The 15094-nt window shown below is 38.8% G+C and overlaps 2 pseudogenes; both read right to left on the bottom strand.

Moving 5' to 3' along the window:
- Positions 1–2241: 2241 nt before the first annotated feature.
- On the bottom strand, positions 2242–2597 carry LOC128311055 (40S ribosomal protein S21-like; annotated as a pseudogene).
- Positions 2598–14097: 11500 nt separating this feature from the next.
- LOC106973739 (60S ribosomal protein L27a-like) lies at positions 14098–14585 on the bottom strand (annotated as a pseudogene).
- Between the last annotated feature and the right edge of the window lie 509 nt (positions 14586–15094).

Raw genomic sequence — 15094 nt, 5'->3', positions numbered from 1 at the left:
TCCTTCTGTTGTAACTGCTGGCGTAAGTTTTCTCTCCGTCTCATGGCTTTCGCTTCTTCATTTTACTTATGCTTTGTGGTTCTTCTCAAGTTGATGACCGTTCTTGGCATCCTTTCAGGGTCACCTACATTTAACAGCCTTATTTCCTTGCGAGTGTATTTCTCTCCAGATTCCCAAGATAAGTATTTGATTGGTTGTGCTCAGGTTTTAGAGGCAGGGCTGCTCATAGGTCCCTGATGACACTATAGGTTGGCTGCGTCTGGATCAGATGTTAACACAAGTTTAACCAGTTATGATTGGAGGGGTTATGTGGTCCCCAAGGGCTGCCTTTTACCCCTTTTGCAAGCCCCTCATCAGGGCAAGCACAATGACCAGCACAGGCCCAGCGTTTCCCCAAAGGGAAGCTCAATCTTTCCCTTCGGTTAAAGGAACAACCGTCTTGCTTTCCAGTTAGTTGGGAAACCTAGTCTCATATTTGAATCCATTTTTCTCTTGATTTCCAATTTGTACCTGCCAAGTCACATTGATTCTTTGTAGACTGTCAGTCAACTCAGGCTTCCATACCAAAATACCATAGATTGGATGGCTTAAAAAACAGAAATTCATTTCTAATGGTTCTGGAGGCTGGAAAGTCAAAGATCAAGATGCCAGCATGGATGGTCAGGTCCTGATGAAGGCTCTCTTCCTGGCTTGCAGATGGCCACCTTCTCCCTATATCCTTACATGGCAGAAAGAAAGAGAGAGCAAGCTTTCTGGTGTCTCTCTCTCTCTTTTTTTTTTATGTTTGTTTATTTTTGAGAGAAAGAGAGAGACAGCGCAAGTGGGGGAGAGGTAGAGAGAGAGGTAGACACAGAATCTGAAGCAGTCTCCAGGCTCCAAGTGGTCAGCATAGAGCCCGGCTTGAACTCACGAACCACCACGAGATCATGATCTGAGCCAAAGTCCAATGCTTAACCTCTTAATTGACTGAGCCACCCAGGCGCCCCCTGGTGTCTCTTCTTATAGAGGCACTAATCCCATCACGAGGGCCCTTACCCTCATAATCTCATCTAACACTTAATTCTTCCTCTCCCAATACCATCAGGGGGTAGGCTTCAATGTCTGAATTTGCGGGCACATTCAGTCCATAACTTGGACTATTATCTGTTCCCTTGTCTTAATTCTTACTGTAATTGTTCACATACAGAAACTCCTTATGCCTTTCTTAGACCCTTACAATAAATAACCTTTTAACATATTTTTCCCATTTCTGCTGATTTCACATCCTGCTTTCATACGTTCTCTTTTTTTTTCTTTTTTTTACATTTATTTGTTTTTGAGAGAGCACAAATGGGGGAGGGGCAGAGAGAGAGGTAGACACAGAATCTGAAGCAGGATCCAGGCTCTGAGCTGTCTGCACAGAGCCCAACACAGGGCTTGAACTCACAAACTGTGAGATCATGACCTGAGCCGAAGTCGAATGCTTAACTGACTGAGCCACCCAGGTGCCCCTTCCATACTAACTTTCTTAAAGTTCATCTTTTATCATGTCTCTCTGCTGCTCAAATAACTTCAATAGCTGCCTGAAATTAATTGAATAAAGTTCAAATGTCTTCATTTGTCATTGAAGGCCCTTCATTGAAGGGCGATGGATGCTTTTAATATGTTTTCCAATCATTTTCCTTTTCACATTTTCCATCTTGAGTCTGTGTTTCTTAAAGTGTAGTCCTCAGGACACCTGACCCAGATGTACTTGGATGTTGTTGAAAGTAGTTTCTTAAGAGCCTCCCTAGAAACAGGGAATGATATCTCTGTGAGTGGGGCCCAGGAATCTGTATTGAAGACAGGAATCCTAGTCGATTTTTTTATATATTAAACTTCAGGAGAGTGTACCCAGTATGGTCAGTGAGGATAAGGAGAGTCCTCATTTTTGTGGATACTTTGAAAGGAGAGATCAGAATGTTTTTTATGGAGTAATGTAGAGATTACGCTCCTCTGGTGGTCACAGCATAATTAAAAATGGCCAGTTCATCCTCTGTATCAAGTGGCTGGTGATTCTAATTTTTTAAGGCAGTGATTTTCTTTTCTCTTCTTTTCTCTTCTTTTCTTTTCTTCTTTTTTTTTCTTTTCTTTTCATCTTGTCTTTTCTTTCTTTTTTTAAGGCAGAGGTTTTCAAGCTGTGCTCTGAGGAGCACTCAGAGGCCCCACAGAAAGTGAGGGGCACCTGAGTAGATGGGCTTCATAGCTTCATTTTCTCCTCTTTCACTAAAATAATTCCACTTTTATCTGTTTTACATTTTCAGATTCTAAGGTTATATATACATATATTACGGGGGTGTTGCCATTTATTTATGACAAATACTCCACGTCCGTGATCTTCTCCAGGAAACAATGCTATCAACCTTGGCCAGTCAGAGGATAGAGTCATCGGACTCACCCATCCTACTAATGGCCCCACATGTAGTGTAGGTTTTAAACTGATGGTTGAACCTGCCTGTAACCCTGTGACTACATTCATCTGGCTGGACATGTGGTCCTTGGCAGTGATGATGGTGGTTGCTGGTGGAGCATTTCCGTGGCCGGTACAGGTCCATGAGCTTGTGTGCATAGGTCTGCATGTCAAGGGCGCACCTGCTGCCACTGCCACGAGAGTGGGTGCAGAAAGAAAAGTAAGACATATTTGAAAGAAGTGTTCTGGTTGAAGGTTTTCTAAGTATCTGTTCTGGTTTTAATCACATCTTTTATTCTTCCAACTTTCAAGCCATTTGAGAACTAAGTGCAATAGTTTGATGGAGATAAAAAAAAAATCAGTTTTATCATTGGTAAAGCTCAACTGGGAACTGCAGCCTGGATCCATGGCAACAATCAGGTTTTCCAATATCATCCCTCCAAGACTCAACTTTAGGACAACTCACCCCAGGGAGTAATACCTTTCCTTGATAGTCCTCAGCTTTTTGACCTTTTATTAATTCTTAGGGTTTTCCATGGGCAGTGTGGCAAATTTCCTTGGTAGAGGAGATGGTCAGTTTCTCCAGATGGTCTTGCTTCTTCCTTCTTAAGAGCAGACTTCTAATTCTAGCCACAACTTCCCTGAGAATCATGTGGATTTTCTTTTGCTGTGAGAAGGCTCTGAAATGGGACAGAAGAGGAGCACAAATTAAATGATCAGCACAGCTGCTCTGCATTCTTGCCTGAAAATGAGTCCCCATTCTATTTCTTATTTCAATTTATGCCCAGCTATGTTAGAGAATATCAGAAATGAGCACAGATGACAACATAAAATTTCCAAATAATATAATGTCAGCAATATAAAAACAGCCCCCAGATCAAAAGTCTAATAACTAAATTTTCTTTCCTTTATATAAATTTAAGCACAAAGAAATTAGAGCTCTTACTAACTTGTCATTCTGTTCAGTTTCAGAGAGGTCTCACTCAGACTCTGGGTAGAATCAAGTTCTTTACTATTGGCAGCTTTGGCATTTCCCACTGGAATGGATATTGTTCACTGTGAGAGTTATCAGCACGGCAAACTAAGTAGGCCTGTGATTGGATTTTACTTCACTACTGCCTTTGAAATTAGGCCTTGTCATATGACTCACACTGACCAGTGAAACGTGAGTTGAAATGATGTGTTACCTCCTGGTGGAAAATTTATGAGCCAGTGTGCACTTTGCTTAGCTCTATACTTCTTCCCTGGCACGTGTGAAAGTATTGGGTTGAGAAGGAACATGCAACAGATGAGGTCTCTGGTTTATTATAAGCAGAATCCCCTTGCTGACTTATAATAGACATGTAGTGTGGACTGAAAAATGAATTGTCATTGTTATCAAAATTGTGTTTTGGAATTGTTTGTTTCTGTGTAATAACCTAGTTCATAATGACTGATGTACTCTCTCAGGATACTGAAACTGAATTAATTCAACCTAAAGTCTTTCAAAAGTCCCACTTTTTAAGAAGTCTAAAATATGAGTGGGTTGCATAAATATAATTGTCAAAAATTTAAAACATAGTCAAATCTCTTATCTCTTAAGTAGTTATTACAAGCAAAATGATCTTCCCTGAACCCCAAGCTTGATGGGTTCCTGACCAGCCGTTCAGTAGTATTTGAAGGAAGGATGGAGATAGTGGAAACACACATGTGTAAAGAGACCATCCTAGTCTTAGCCTCACCAGGATATAGTCAGTCTGTGCCAGTTGCTTGGAGACCATGACCAATAAATAGAAACTCAGGAAAATGTTCCTCAAGAGATTAATTATGGATTAACTATGCCACCATGCCCTGTGTTTACTGCATCTTGGGGAAAATTTATCTATGCATAATGCATCCTGTCTCAGAGAATAGCTTTTGTAAAATTTAGAAATTTGCAAAGGTGACATGCCCAGACAATTATTTGATGTATCCTTCAGCATATTCAAAACCTGCTTAGTCCCATTTGCCTTTTGAGGCCTGCATCTCTGTTTCACTAGGGTAGAACTGAATGTGGGTTTTGTAGGACATTACCTCCACTTTTTTCAATGAGAGGCACTTCTAGTCCTTTACTACAATGGCTGTTGCCTTGGGCTCTTGCTTTGGAATTGCCTTGGCTAGGGGTCTGCAAACTATGGCACCTGGGCAGAATCCAAACCGGCTGCCTGTTTTTTATATGGTAAAATACAAATTTACATTTATATTTAAACATAATTAATTTATTCCATTCATTAATAAGTATAATTTTTTTTTTTTTACATTTTAGGTGGTTGAAAAAAGCAAAAGGATAACATTTTGTGACACATGAAAATTACATGAAATCCAATTTTGATGTCCACATATAAAATTTTATTGCGGTACAGCCATGTTCATTCATTTCTGTATTGCTTATGGCTTCTTGGACATGCTAAGGCAGAGTTGAGTAGTGGCAACTAAGACTGCATGACCTACAAAGACTAAAATATTTGCTAGCTGGCCCTTTACAGGAAAAGTTTGCTGACTACTAGCCTAGGCATATGTTTTGCCTCCTTCAGCCGATCCTTGACTTGAAACTCTTGCTAATGTCTCTGATGTGTTCCTAGGGGCCCACTGAAAATGAATAGTTCTAGAGTAGGTTCTATCTTGGACCTTGCTTTGTCTGTTTTTGACTTTTTTCTGGGTTTGACTAACTTCTGATACTCCAGAGGAAAAAACCACTTCCTTCTTTGACTGTCTTTTTACCTTTTAACCCCTCCTGCCGAGCCAGTCATCTCTTCCTAACACATTCCCCTAGATTTTTCACTGTGGCTTTTCTTCATAATGAGAGAGATGAAATCCAGGAGTTCTGCTTTGCCTGAAACATTCATTGGTGACATGCATCTGCCTTCAACTTGTTAAAGTATAGAATTCTGTCTATGAAATATTCTTCCATGAGACTAGCATCTGTCCAGGCCTGGACTTAATATATGATTGTCTTGCCTGGCTCACCCTTAGCATGTCTCATTTTTTTCTGCCTCTTAAAGTCCTAACTATAAAACTCCTCGGCTTGTTTCCTCGGGATATAAGCAATACTTGTGTCTCTTCTTAAAATAGACATGTCATTCTTTTTCTTTTTTTTTTTTTAATTAAAAAACAATTTTTTTTTTTTTTTTTAATTAAAGCTGTCAGCACAGAGCCTGATGCAGGGCTCGAACTCACAAACTGTAAGATCATGACCTGAGCCAAAGTTGGATGCTTAACCTACTGAACCACCCAGGCATGCCTAAAATAGCTGTGTCATCTTGAAACTTAATGGGTTTCAAGAATTCTGCCCTGCCAGTCTCCATCTTCCCTCTCCAATCTGCCTACATATTCTATAATGAACTGCTGTGGCTTAAACAACAGAAATGTATTCTCTCACACTTCTGGAGGCTAGGAGTTCACTGAAGTCAGAGTGTTGTCAGGGCTGGTTCCTTCTGAGGCTGTGAGAGAAGGAGCCATTCCAGCTCTCTGTCTCTGGCTTGTAGATGGAGGTCTTCTCCCTGTGTCTCTTCACATTATCTTCTCTCTGTGTCTTTGTGTTTTTTGTCCAAATATGACACTGGCCATATTGGATTAGGGTTCCACCCTAATCTAATGTGACCTAATGTTACTTTCACAAATTGCATCTGCAAGGACCCTATTTCCAAATAAAGTCACATCCTGAGATATTGGGGGTTAGGACCTCAACATATGTAATTTTGGACACAATTCATTTCAAGCTTCTCTCCCATACCTTGGCCCTTCCTCTATAAGGTTTCTTTGTACCCCAGGCATCCTCTCTCTTCTAGTGTTAATTCATCTTCTCATTTTATAGTATAATTTTAATGGGCAGTTAGATTAGAATACATATCTTTTTTTTTTTTTTTTTAGGTGTTCTAGCTTGGCTTTGAAGATTTCTTATTTTCCTTTTATATCCATTAAGGTTTTTCTCTAGGGCCTTTCCCTTTCTCCTAAGGAATTCTCTTTCTTCCTCTAGAGTGTAACCTGACCAACCACTGGTCTTTTATTTTTTGTGTTTTCCCCTCTGTTCACACTCTGCTAGGAAAACTGATGCCTGTCCTTTAAAATCAATGCATTTCTTCTCTTATTTCCTGGGCAAAACTGATTCCCAGAGACAGTGTGCCAGGAAGAGGCCTTTTAAATTATTATTTTCTTCATTTTAAAATTTAATCAGAAAAATGAAAAACAAGTGTGGTAAAGTACACATAAAATTAACTATCTTAACCATTTTTAAGTGTATAGTTCCATATATAAAGTATCTTAACATTGTTGTGTTTAAATTATTTTTAACCTTTGATTTACAATTTCATTGAATTGTTTCTCTTCCTTAAGCCAAGAAGATGACATATCCCCTATAGTATGAATACTTACATTCTCTATATTTTTATTTATTTATTTTATTTTATTTTATTCTATTAAAAAATTTTTTTTTAACATTTATTTTTGAGACAGAGAGAGACAGAGCATGAATGGGGGAGGGTCAGAGAGAGAGGGAGACACAGAATCAGAAGCAGGCTCCAGGTTCTGAGCTGTCAGCACAGAGCCCGATGCGGGGCTCGAACTCACGGACCGTGAGATCACAACCTGAGCCGAAGTCGGATGCTTAACTGACTGAGCCACCCAGGCGCCCCATACATTCTCTATATTTTTAATATGAAAATTTTTAGATCTAAAGAAAAGTTGAAAGAGAGGTATAATGTTCACTCATATACCTACATTCAACAATATTATTTAATTGTATTTATTTTATCTGTATGTATGTATGTGCGTAAATATATTTACATATTTTTGTGTTTACAAATGTATACATTTATGAATATATATATATAAATATATAAACATGAAAAATATGTAATTTTACGTACTGCCTAAAAACAAATTATGGAAATCAGGACACTTTGTCCCTAATTTTTCATCATATATCACATAAAAATAAGGATAGTCTCTTAACAGAACCACAATAGCATTATCACACCAAAGAAAAGGAGTGAATTTCCTAATATCACCTAATATTCAGTCCATATTCAAATTTTACCCAAAATGTCTCTTATAGGTTATTAAAACAGATTTTGAAAAAGTTCATGCACTGCATTCTAGTTCTTTTTATTTATCTACTAAAATACTTCTCACTTGTTTGTATTTGAAGCCAAAATTTGAGTCTTTAAAATAAAAAAGCCATAATGGACTTATGTACATTAACAAATTATAGTGGACAAGCCAAATGACTTCAAGAGATTTATACTCAGTTCCTTCCTTGGTCCTACATCTGTAAAAGATCAAAACAAGATGGATAGGAATAGAACCTGGGTCTACTGATCTGTTGTCACCTATTAATGCCCAGATGCTACAATTAAAAGGCCAGCTGTCTATGGCCTATGTACACTTAACTGTCTTTTGTAATTTTGAGCCTTAGTCTGCTATCCTTTCTAAGAAACAGGTTATAGAGAGCAAAAATTATTCCACCAATACATAATAATCTTGTACAACAAAGTTTTGTATGTCTTACATGGTATGAAAATACTTTTTTCTGCAATGCTGATGTTTGATTCAGTCAACCTGCTTGGATCTAAGTCTGCCAGAAAAAACTTCTTACTAAGGCCAGTGAAAATTGCCTTGTGTCTGTAAATGCCAGCCAAAATATAATGTGTTGTAGCCCACAATGGTCAACACTCATAAAAGTACTGAAGTTAAAGGCCTCCTATCTTCCTCCATCTTCCATGTTTTATTTCAGTTGTCCTAATCTAGTGTAGTATTGATCTTACAAGATTTCCTAATGCATATGGCCATCAGGGTGCAGCTGGCATGATGATTAATTTAACCTCCTCACTCATTCCTTTTAGAACTATTTAAGAAGTGATTTAGGGGTCATTCAGGAGATGGACATACCAGCATTGTTATTGTAAAGTGGATTGGAAAATGCAGTTGGATCCACTGTTGGGCTTCCTTTCCCCAAGTTCTAGAACTTGGGTTAATTCACCTGAGAGAGAGTTTGAGTGTTTAGAGCAACTCACATACCCAGAATTGCTGCTTCACACTCTGTGAACACCAATAGTGTGAGCAGAAAAAGGAAAAGCCCTTTAAGTTGTGTACTTTTTTTAAAAAATTGAAAGTAAATATAAATACAGCAAGATTAATGATTTTCAATGTATAGTTGGATGAATTTGGGTAAATATATAGAATCATATAACCACCATCAAAATCAAGATATAGACTATTTCCTTTACTGCAAGAGGTTCCCTTCTATGCCTTTGTAGTTAATCTCCTTTCATTTTCAGCCTTATCTGCGGACCCTAGCAATCCTGATCAGATTTCTGTCCCTGTTGTTTTGCTTTGAGAATGTTATATAAATGGAATTGTACAGTATATAGCATCCATGTTGTTGCACGTATTAGTTTGTTTCTTCTTATTGTTGAGTCATATTATATTGCACGGATCACATTTTGTTTATCCATTCACCGGTTGCTGGACATTTGGGTTTCCAGTCTTTGGCTATTATGAATAATGCTGCTGTACACATTTTTCTATAGGTATTTGTGTGGACTTACATTTTTGTTTTCTTGAGTACATTTCCAGGAGTGTGATTGTTGGATCACATAGTAAGTATATGTTTGACTTTGTAAGAAATGGTATGCTGCTTTTTAAAACAGTAATTCCAACCAACAGAGGGACATGAAGCAATGTATGTTATACTCTAAACACTCCCAAGGCAGGTAAATTCCCCACTTGGGGATGAGTCAGCAAGGTAAGAGGAGAAAGGATAGAAATATCACTTTATTACAGTGACTCACACCTCTGGATGATCATTAGAATTTCATAGGAAGCTTTTATAAAGTTTGATGCTAGTTCCCAGCCCCTCCCTCAGAATTAATAGGTTTTTGGTGAAACCTTATATATTTTTTAAAGGGCCCCAGCTGATTCTAATATATAGCAAAGATTGAGAACCACTGTTCTAGTCCAAATTCCCTTATGGAAACATGGTGCTTATGAAATGGACCTGGGTTCTTACTGACCAAGAGGCCATTTTGTTGATGAGAAAGAATCAGTAATATGATAAAATTAGTGGTAACTCTCATGATATTGTATGAACTAGTATGAAACTAATAAGACTTTGAGATGTAAATAGATTTTTAAAATGTAATGTCTTGCATGAATTTCTCAAAACGTATGCAAGTAAGAGGACTGTAATTCTGTCTTAGGCTTCTAGAAACTCTAATTCAAGACATTTAGTGTTCTCCTATAAAAACCTCAGCTCTACTATTTCTTTTCAATATTAAGTATATAGAGGTGCTTGCAAAGATATTTTTGGTTAAGTCTGTTGAATTTCCCAAGGATGCTACCTCTCTTTATTGGTTGAATAAATTCTGTTAGGATTAAGATGATTTGGTTTTAGATGGCACAACTTTCTTGAGAAATTCTGAGCTACTTTTAGACCGTGATTCACAAAACAAACTGTGGTTTAGTACTTTTGATTTCATTTGCAAGGAATGCCTTTTAAAGCAGCTTTATATGTTATGGGACCTATTAACTTACTGTGTATCATGTTCTTTGGACTTGGTTCAGAATGTCCCCTTCAGTCTAAAAAGTAATGAATTGTGTAAGTAAAGTGTTGATGATTCCAGGAAAATATCTCTACTTTTCACAGATGTCTTTCTCATTGTGTTTAGAAGTAAAATACAGACAGGCTACTTCAGGGTGATAGTTTCCCAAAGCAAAATGAAATAAATTGACAGATAATAATAAAACAAAACAAAACAAAACAAAAAAACAAAGCCTCAGAGGAAGCTCCAAATAGGCTGGTCTGGAGAGTAGAAATCTGAGGACAAATTACTTGATAGAATTGCATGGAGCATTTACAGTGTAAACTGAGGATTCCTTATGATTGTTATGAATTGCCAGTGTTACAGAAAAAGGAAAAAGGAAAGAAAAAAATGAAGGTTCTTTATTATGAGTACTAGCTCACTGATTAAGAAAGAATTTAACCGGGGTGCCTGGGTGGCTCAGTTGGTCAAGTGTCCGACTCCTGATTTCCAGCTCAAATTATGATCTCACAGTTCATGCATTCCAGCCCTGCGTTGGGCTCTGCACTGACAACGTGGAACCTGTTTGGGATTCTCTCTCTCTCCTCCTCTCTGCCCCTCCCCCACTCATGCTCGGTCTCTCTCTGTCTTTCTCTCTGACTCTCTCTCAAAATAAATAAATAAAACTTAAAAAAAAGAAAGAATTTATACAAACATTGTTATAACAACATCAACAGAACTTAAAATGAAAGTAAAAACCCAATACTCTCACATTCCTACTCACTGAAAATCCATCTGTTCTCATTTTTCATTTCTTTTTAGGATTCTTAAAAAAATTTTTTTTAACGTTTATTTATTTTTGAGAAGAGAGAGACAGAGCATGAGCGGGGGAGGAGAGAGAAAGAGGGAGACACAGAATCTGAAGCAGGCTCCAGACTCTGAGCTGTCAGCACAGAGCCCTGACGCAGGGCTCGAACTCAGGCACCGTGAGATCATGACCTGAGCCTAAGTTGGATGCTCAACCGACTGAGCCACCCAGGTGCCCCTCTTTTTAGGATTCTTTTGTTCCATTAATTAGGCAGAATACTGTTTATTCACCATTTCTAAACTGTAAGGCACACAGACCCAGGTTTTTTTGCTTTGTTTTGTTTTGATATTGTAATATTGCTATGGAAATCTATATGCAAGTTTAGAAAATACTTTTGGATTATTTCCTCAGAATAAATCCATGGAAATAGGATTTCTGAATCAAGGTACATAACATTTTAATAGCTCTTTACTATGTTAACTCTTCTTTGAAAAAGCATTATCATACCCATTTATTCTATGCAGGTGTAAGTACACCACCTCACCATTCCTGAGTATTTGATTTTGAAATCAAATTGGTATAAAATGGTGTCTTGTTATCATTTTAATAAGTATTTCTTTGACTATTAGAGTGATTGCACATTTCCTCATATTTGTGATTACTAGTTATAATTTCTATTTTTTATGCAGATTGTCTGGTTATTTCATATATTCTCATATGTCCAGAGAGCCTGAATAATATTCTTAACAATTTTTACAAGCTCATTTTAATGTAGATTTTAACCCTTTCCTTCTTTAACTACCGTAAATATTATTTATGTCTATACTGTATGTCTTTCCAGTATAGTTTTTGTTTAGCACAACTTTTGAATTTTTTAATGATGTAATTATTGATCATTTCATTTGTAGTTTCTTTTGTTGCTTCAAAACTTAGAAAGTTATTACTCCAGACATTTGAGCTGAGCTCAGTGTTAAACCCCCTGAGGTCCTAGCGCTCTGGCATGCTGAGAAGTTAGTGGGAGTGGAAGTTGAGTAAGGAAATCAGGACAGATAGAGCTAAGGTTTTATGATAGTTGTATTGTTAAATGGTGTGTGTGTGTGTGTGTGTGTGAAACATTTTCCCACAGAAGAATTATACTGTCCTTTCTAAGAAGTATTAATACCTTCAGTTTGGCTGGCACCCAGGAAACCTGACTGTGGAGTGTGGTACTTTTCGGGAAATTTAGCTTCAGGGAGGTAGCCAACAAATTGATTCATGTTCAGAGTAACTTTTTTTTTTTTTTTTTTTTGTGTTGGTTGTTCGAGATGAATTCGTTGTAAATAGAAGTCTAACTAAAACATAGCTCTGGGAAAGAATGAAATCTCATAATGGTGCAACTGTTGCTAAATAATTTCCTGCTTGCCCCCAAATTGACCAATTTCAGAAGGATCGGGGAGATCTTGTCTTACAACATGTTCCAACAAACAAGGAGGGGTTAAAAAATCATGCCACCTCATTGCCACATGCCTGGCAATGGCAATAACTAAAGACTTTCTGGAACATCCTTAATTCAGGTATTCTATTTTGTTGATCTATGTTCACTCCTAACTTGTCAGATCACAGGTTGTAACTTCTGTTCAAAAAGTAGAGTCACCATAGGAATTTCGCAATGGATTTCTAGCTGGGGTTCTCAACCTCATTCTTCTCCATTTTGTTTATCTTCATTTAAAATAAAAAGAGCACATTTATGTGCCAATGCTTAGTTTCAGAAACTCTAATGGTTCTCTGTAATACATTGTAGCAAGCCCAAACTTCTTTTTCCAACTAAAAAAAAAAGTTTATTTATTTTTGAGAGAGATAGCATGCAAGTGGGGGAAGGGCAAAGAGGGGACGTGACAGAGGATCTGAAGTGGACTCTGTGGACAGCAGATAGCCCAGCGTGGGGCCCGAACTCAGCTTGATAAGGGGCTGGAACTCAAGAACTGTGAGATCATGATTTGAGCCAAAGTGGGATGCTTAACAGACTGAGCCACCCAGGTGCCCCTCTTTTTCCAACTTTAATGACTCTGCCCTACTTAGGTAACACTCTTTCTCCTGCTGCTGCAATGTTCACCTTTTGCTCTAGCCAAGTCCTTCTGGTTTCTTTGCAACTGCCCTATTCCCACCTATTAAGCCTTTGCTTCCCTTCTTTATCCATTTGGTCTGCCAAAACAGAATGTGATAGACTGTGTGGCTTATCAACAACAAATTCTTTTCTCAGAGTTCTGGAGGTTAGGCAGACTAAGATTAAAGAACCTACAGATTCAGTTCTGAAGATTAAGATTCTGCTGAAGTCCTGCTTCCCAATTCATAGATGTGTCCTCACATGTTGGAAGGGGCAAGGGAGCTTTCTAGAGTCTCTTTATAAGGGCACTAATCATTCAGGAGGGCTCCACCCTCATGACCTAATCACCTCTAGATACCATCACATTGAGGATTAGGTTTCAACATATAAATTCTGGGGTGACACGAACATTCGGTGTATAGCCCCTTCTAGCCTAATGCTTCCCTCCTGGGATGATTTCCCTCCTTTCCTCACATAAAACCGGACTCACTTGTCAAATCCCAGCTCATGCCTGGCATTGAACAAAACAAAGCACAGATAGAGCTCACTGTCCCAGGGAGTCTTGGTGCCACTGCACAGGTTAAGTCTCTGGGCAGAATCTTATCATTCAAAGTCTGCTCCAGCCTCTCAGAGATTGTTTTCCCTGGGTGGTTCTCTTTATGTGTTTGTTGAGCAGGTAAATCTGTTGGGCAGCATTCTGGTTCTTAAGGAACTCTAGATGGTGCCCCACAAATGTGATCTGTATATTGAATGTAGTGGCTGTGCTGTGCAAAGAGGAAACCACTTTATTCTTTCTCACCACTGCCTTTAAATAAAACCTTAACTAACCTCCATGCCAAGCTCCGGGATGGTGTCTAAGGCTTTTGTTTTTCTAGACACTGGAGATTAGAACAATTTGAGCCATTAACAATTCCAGCCCAGTTTAAATCAAGACTTGTCACATATCTGATTTTTTAATTTTTAAATTGTTTTTAGAAGAGCACTTGTTAGCATTTTAAACATTTATTTTGTTTTTTTAAAAATATTTTTTTAATGTTTATTTATTTTTGAGAGAGAGACAGAGCGTGAGCAGGGGAGGGGCCACAAGAGAAGGAGACACAGAATCCCAAGCAGGCTTCAATATCCAGGCTCTGAACTGACAGTACAGAGCCTGACATGGGGCTCGAACCCACAAACCATGAGATCATGACCTGAGCTGAAGTTGGATGCTTAACCAGCTGAGCCACCCAGGTACCCCAGAGCACTTGTTAGCATTTAATGAACCTCCTTCCACGTGACTTCAAGCTACCAGGACGCAGGCTCCCCCAATACCCTTAATCTTCTCTTTAGCTCTTCTACTGAAGAATTTGGCCTTCATGATAGCAGGCTGTTTTGGGAGCTTTCCCTTCCCCCAAACTTTGTAGTAGCCCCATTGCATCACATCAATGATAGGAACAATTCCAGTTTTTTTTTGGGGGGGGGGTAGCATTTACCTGTGTCTGCTCATTGCCAAGGTCCACACTTTATCAGCGTTGACAGTTGGGCAGAAACTCTGGTTCCTCTTTAAGTTATAATGCTTCATACCAACTTTTCCAGAGTAAACTGGGTGATATTTGTGGTGATGCATGTCACCAGAATTCCCCTGGCCTTCTGGGTGCTTCTGGTGTTTGCCAAGGTACCGTGGCCCTGGCTCACCAGGCTCCAGCTCACATGGCCCCAAAGTTTCCAGCTCTTCCTCAGTCTGGATGGCATGTGCATAGCCCAGAAGAAAGAGCAGTCACATATCTAATTGAAAGCTTCTCCTTGCATGTTCTCCAAGATACTTGAAATGTTTTCCCAAGGGAGGTGGGGTGGGGAGGCAATATCTGTTTTTTCTTCTTACTCTTTCCACCTCTTGCCTTTATTTGCTAGATGCTCCGGGGTTAGGCAGGGGAAAGAGGGGTATTTTTTTGAAACCTAGTGGTGCTAGTTTGTGAAAACCCTCTGCATAGCAAACACCCCAAAACGGACCATTTTCAAATAGGGAGCTTTTGTGGGTTCTTTGGGAACTCTCTGTTGGAGACCTCTGGCATTGCACCATTTGCTGAGTCACTCCCTTGCTGCCATTTTTTGATACGCCCCTCAATCCTACTCCAGCAGTTCATACCTTGTAGCCTCTTTCTGCTGGGATGGCCTGGACTTTGGCAGGGAGTGTTCTTGGGTGGGGTCCTTTCAAGAGATCTCTGACCTGGTTATCCTTTATAGCATCCATTTGGCCCACA

The sequence above is a fragment of the Acinonyx jubatus genome, chromosome B4, assembly GCF_027475565.1.
Source record: "Acinonyx jubatus isolate Ajub_Pintada_27869175 chromosome B4, VMU_Ajub_asm_v1.0, whole genome shotgun sequence".
Taxonomy (NCBI): domain Eukaryota; kingdom Metazoa; phylum Chordata; class Mammalia; order Carnivora; family Felidae; genus Acinonyx; species Acinonyx jubatus.
Note: the sequence above shows the minus strand (reverse complement) of the source record. Positions and strands in the feature narration are given on the sequence as shown.